The sequence below is a fragment of the Bubalus bubalis genome, chromosome 3, assembly GCF_019923935.1.
Source record: "Bubalus bubalis isolate 160015118507 breed Murrah chromosome 3, NDDB_SH_1, whole genome shotgun sequence".
Classification (NCBI taxonomy): Eukaryota; Metazoa; Chordata; class Mammalia; order Artiodactyla; family Bovidae; genus Bubalus; species Bubalus bubalis.
In genome coordinates this window covers 94,611,750-94,617,749 of record NC_059159.1, presented here as the reverse complement: position 1 = coordinate 94,617,749, position 6,000 = coordinate 94,611,750, and the positions used below count along the sequence as shown (strand labels likewise).

The following is a 6,000-nucleotide window of genomic DNA, read 5'->3' as shown; positions in this document are numbered from 1 at the left end:
TAGAATAACAGACTCTGTGTTGGAATAAGACATTCTTGTTCTAACAAGAATGGTAGAACAAGACATTCTACCGTGGCTCACTGTAAGAGTTTTCTATTAATTTTTAATGAGACAATAGTATATAAAAAGCACTTTGAAAATTTTCAAGTGATTTAATATATAAACTACAATTTATAGAACTGTATAGGATATAATTCAAAGTATACATGATTTTTCAGATTTAAAATATTCTTATCACTTTGCCACATGACTCATTAAGTATGTGTTATAAATGAAAAGAATATTTTTCATCTGATACATAATAAAGATTTTACAAAGATGAATATGAAAATAACATATATGACATACTGAGAAAACTGGATGAGTTTGAACTATATTTTTAAATAATAAATTCTATTTAAATTAAAAATAAGAGGTTTGCTATATTATGAAGTAAAAATAATTTGTACTTTACAGAACACCTGTCTGTGTGTTTACTTTATAATTTTTTAAAATGTTAATGTGAATAATATTTCTTTTGAGCTAGACAAGAACATTAAAAATTAATTAAAATGATATTCCCAGGAAAAATATTTAATGTGCTTAACATTTAACTTATTATTGTAGGTGTTAATTATTAACATATTCTATCATATCTAAATGAATATCTGTGAGGGTCAAGTCAGGATGCCTATACCTTCAGACCAAAAAAATCATTAGAGCATCTTGAGTTTGGTTAGCTATTCAAACTTCTCTGCCTATTCAGCACTCTCATTTTCTATTACGAACATTCATTGTCTCAGGTTGGCTGTTTTTGAAATATTTTTCTAAGGCCTATGGCCTTAGAGTTTATATTTATTTATTTATTGTTGTTTGCTGCTGCTGTTTAGTTGCTAAGTTGTGTCTTACTCTTTTGAGACTCCATGGACTGTAGCCTGCCAGACTCCTCTGTCCATGGGATTTCTCAGGCAAGAATACCGGAGTGGGTTGCCATTTTCTTCTTCAAGGAATCTTCACCACCAAGGGATTAAACCTGCATCTTCTTCACTGCAGGGGGATTCTTGACCACTGAGCCACTGGGGAAGCCCCATCTGTTTAGTAGCAGAAATGTTTTATTATGTAAGACTTAGGGAGTGTGGGGAAAAAAACTCTCCTTGCAAAGTATACTACCCTGGGCAACTTACATGAGTTTCACTTTCAATAACCCACCTTATAACTGTGAGGATGACATCATAAAAATGCATAAAGCACCTGATACATATTTAATAGTCAATTTTTACTTCCTTTTCTCTTAATTTCCTATTATGAGTAAAAGCCAACATTGCTCAATCCTTAACTAGTATAGCCATTACCTTTTCAAATTTGATTCTTACTAATTTACATGTCCTACTTTTATATTCAATGTATCCTTTAATCAAACTTAATGTCTTAAACATGCTCCTCCTAATACATGATCATTTCTTCTATTCATACAGTTTCCTATAATAAAATAATCTCCCATAAACTTTAACTAATCTATCACAATTTTACCCAAATCTCACCATTCAAGCAACATGTACCACTGAAAGAATCTTCTATTTCCATATCAGTATGAGCCCTTTTTCTATGCTTTAATAAAACTGGATTTTTATTTCTTTGCACATTTTTTTTTTCATGGCAGGAGAAGTAGTTTATCTTGAAATCTTTCACAGTAGATACTTCAGTAATATTAAAAAAAAAAAAAAAAGGTGTTTTGGGCAACTGTCTGTGAAATAAAACTACAAAACTGTTCTGCATTCCATCTAAAATTTGTAATACAAACAGATTCTCATAAAGCTCTAGAGTGTGAAGAATTTGAAAGCCAATATTCTTTTCTACTTAAATAAGAAAATATGGTGTTTGGGGGCTATTTTGTCATTTGTTAGAAAAATTCCAGTATAAAAATTCTAAGAACAAGCTTTTGCTAAACTCATTTTTTCAACTTCCTTATTTGATTGCTTTTTAAATTGAAAGAATTTCTTTCTACCTTCTCTATCCTGCTTTGAAAAATTCACACACACACACACACAAATGTACTTGCATGTCCTTGAAGCTGCTCATAACTTGACTGATAAAAGTTTTACTGTTGTCATTTTTGACAATTGAATTTAATTAAAATTATCATATTGTATTGTCTTCTTTAATTGCTATTCAAATTTTAGGTGCTACATGGAGAATAACTAAAAACTTGGGTTTTTTCAATGCATATGTCAATAGGTTCTGTTTCTTTTTGCAATGAAGACAATTTCGTATCTGAATTTCTCATTATAGTCACACATTTCTTACTACCATTTCTGTTGTTAACATGTTCGCTCTGACTTTGCTAGCAGGACTGATCTTGTTGATTTTCTATTGAACTGGGTAGACAATTAGCCCTGTATTATCTCCATAGATAGTTGGGCCTTCCTAAGTCATTTATCAATTCTTATTACCATGAATGTGGGAGTAATTGAAATTCTGTGTTACCGTCACCTGCCATTGAATGTGACTTGAATTATCTGTGATACCTTCCTGGCTCTTCTCATTATACAACTTCTGGTAATTTATGCACTCCGTGAACATTCCAATTCAGTTGTGTGAGATATGAGATGTACAGATGTTCTGCAATACTGCCACTAAATATTTCATAGAAAATAAAGGAAGTTTAATATATGACAACCATATAATAATGTACTAGATGTGCTCTAATGTGGAATATGTGGGGTTACAGAGAAATTACAGAGAGAAGCTTCATGTTTATCTTTTATTTAATAATAGAAAAATGCCTCTAGCTAAACTTATTAAAATATGTCCCCATATGGTATTGCATTTTCTTCCACGTGATAGGTAATTTAGGACTGCCAAAGCCTTATGACTCAGTGAGAAATCAAAAACAGAAGTGTGTAACCCTAGCTCAGAAGAAATCTCCTTATATGCTAAGGAGTTATATCAGTAAGTACTCACTTCTCTCCTTTCAGTCACTCATGCAAAAGTCATCAAGCTTGGGGTTCTGGTGTCTTCTAAATGGTAGATTCTTAAATTCATTTGAGATTGTTAAAATTTTTTAATTCATGGAATTAAATTACTGTAGTTTATGTAAACCTCCATGAAAAACAGGAGAAAGTTGCATCTATTCATTGATATCTTTCAGCTCAAGAGTGTCCTTTGCACTACTTGTCTGTTGATTTAGCATCTGAGAGAATGCAAAGTTAAACCGCGTGCGATCCACTGTTTACCCCAAGTTGCGTGTAAACTATAAGCATAGCCTATCCTAATTCAGTCAGGAAAAAATTTTATTCCAAAATAAGTCTTTTTCTTGAGTTCACTTATTAAACTCTGTGACTAAATATTTCTAGAATCTCCCCTTTCTTTTCCAAATATTAACAATGACTTAGTCCAAGTACTTTCTCTCCTAGATGATTACTAACAATCCTTTTTTTCATTTGACACTGCTCCAGATAGATTTTTTGTTAAAGGAAATTCCAGTACTTTGATTTTCACATTTAATGTCCTGAAATGATTTCCCATTAACCACAAAAAAAGTATATGTACCATACATACCAGACCCTTCTTAATCAAAATAATCTTTCCTGTTCCCTTTCTTAATATTACTCACTTGGAAAGTAACTCTAGTTCCCAACACTCAAGATGCTCACTCATATCTTTGCTTTTTTTTATACCTGAAATCTTCTTAAACTCTCCTCCCCATCAACATATGGTCAACTTTCTACTTAGAAATCAGATCCTGATAGAGTTACCTTATAACCCTGCAATTCCACTTCTGGGCAGATATTCAGAGAAAATTCTAATTTGAAAAGATAGATGCACCCTAATATTCATTGTAGCACTATTTACAGTAGCCAAGACACAGACACAACTTAAATGTCCATCAACAGAAGAATGGATTAAAAAGATGTGGAATACAGATATGATGTTTTATATACACACACATACATAATGGAGCATTATTTAGCCATAAAAAGGAAAAAAATGCCATTTGCAGCAACATGGATAGATCTAGAGAGTATCATATTAAGAGAAAGACAAATATATGATATTACTTACATGTGGAATCTATATTATACAAATGAACTTATTTACAAAACAAAAACAGACATGGAAAACAAACTGTGGTTACCTAAAGGAAGAGAGGGAGGAGGAAGTATAAATTAGAAGTTTGGGATTAGCAGATATGAATGACTATATACAAAATAGATATAAACTATAAGGTCCTACTGTGTAGCCCAGGAAACTATATTTAATATTCTGTAACAAACCATACTGGAAAAGAATATATATATATATATATATATATATATATATATTTATATACATATAACTTTGCTGTACACTAGAAATAAATACATTGTAAATCAACTATACTTCAATTAAAACAGGTCCTGTGATTCTGCAATGCCTTAGATAACTCAATTAATTCTCACTATACTAAAATTATTCATCCTATTATTACTGTACTGTTTATTGTTTAATGTTTTAAACATGCTTTTTAAAAACAGGTGATCTAAGCCGTCTTAACATCTCAAGTCTTGCAAAATATCATACTCATGACATTGGCGTTGCATTTTTATTGGAACTTAACTTGATTTAATTTAGCATATTTTTTATCATTCATTTCCTGTTGAATATTTTTTTCTATGACTATATGATATATATAAAAGGGTATAGTACTTCTATACAAAGTGGATTAGAAATTCAACTATGTATACAAATGGTGACATATAATTTGCACAAATGTATTCATTTCTCCTTCTTTATTGAAAAACCCACAGTTCTAAGAGTTGCTCTTACTCAGAAAATGTTGCTTATGCACTAGAATCTTTACCAGCAAAATTTCTCCAAATCTCATCTCATTTTTACCCTTCACAGCTATTCTTCTGCATCCCTTGTTGAAACTTTTTTTGTCAAAGATCCTTGCAATTTCCTACTACTGAACTCCTGCTTTTATACTTTGCTATTGCTAGACATTTAATTAGGAAAAATAATCTCTAAATGTATTGCTACATTCCTGGAAAAAGATCATTTTGAGTTCTAAATAAGTGACTTACATACAGACTGGTAATATAAAAGAATGTGTTTTTTAATTAAAACAGTGAGGATCAGAAACTTTAATGCAAATAGAAATACACTCATAAAACATGAGATGCTGAAGATTTCCTAAAGACCATATGTTTCCACCTATTAAGTTTTAAAATGAGGAAAAAACAACTAAGACAGAGGTTAGTTAAAATGCTTGTCTCAAATCACATGTACAGGTAGCAAAGTATCCAGAAGGAAAGCTCTACTTTCACAGAATCCCGTCTTAAGGCAACACCCAGTATTGCAAAGCCTTTCTGAGAAAAAAAAAACAACAACAACAAAACGTCTACCAGGATGCCTGGTCACAGATCTGATCTGCACTACAGCTACAAGAGAACGGAATATCTAGACATTTTTGGCTCCTACCTGAAATACAGAAAAAGTGTCTTTGTCCCAATTTCTTACATCTGGAGTATGCCTTGGAAGTTGAGGTCAAGTTTGCTTTTGGTTGTTCTGAGAAAGTGTCTATTCATATCTGTGCTTGTACAGCCCTCGAATATTGAGGAAACTAGATATTATCTTTCTGAGAATAAGTGTAGCTTGAAAAATGCAAAGCATGGTATTGACTTACCCTGATGCAAACTTGCTTCATGTGAATTGTGCAACTGCTCCTGGCAACTATCTGCGGCTGAATTTATATGCTCTGTTAAACATCCAATCAACAAGTCAGCTACTGGTACCCCTGCCATCAGAAAACTATCTGTCCCTCTCCTTGCATTTAGTAAGTGCTTTAAATCCTGACATTTATTCAAGCTTACTCAGGCCAAGTTTTTTATTTCCTCTTAGTGCTGTGCTGATTATTCACCCATGTAACTACACTGGGAATTAGCATCAAAATGGAGATATGAGGACCAACCATAAAAAAGATGTTATGAATTCTCAAATCTTCAGATCTGAAAGTTTCTGCTTTAAGAGTCTAGAGCATAA

The 6,000-nt window shown here is 32.0% G+C and overlaps 1 long non-coding RNA gene across 1 annotated transcript in view; it reads right to left on the bottom strand.

The window, feature by feature from the left end:
• Positions 1-1,010: 1,010 nt before the first annotated feature.
• LOC123332812 overlaps positions 1,011-6,000 on the bottom strand; it is a 99,530-nt gene continuing 94,540 nt past the window's right edge. Inside the window, exon 3 of the long non-coding RNA XR_006549869.1 lies at positions 1,011-1,070. This is a non-coding gene — a long non-coding RNA (uncharacterized LOC123332812). The remainder of the gene's footprint in view (positions 1,071-6,000) is intronic.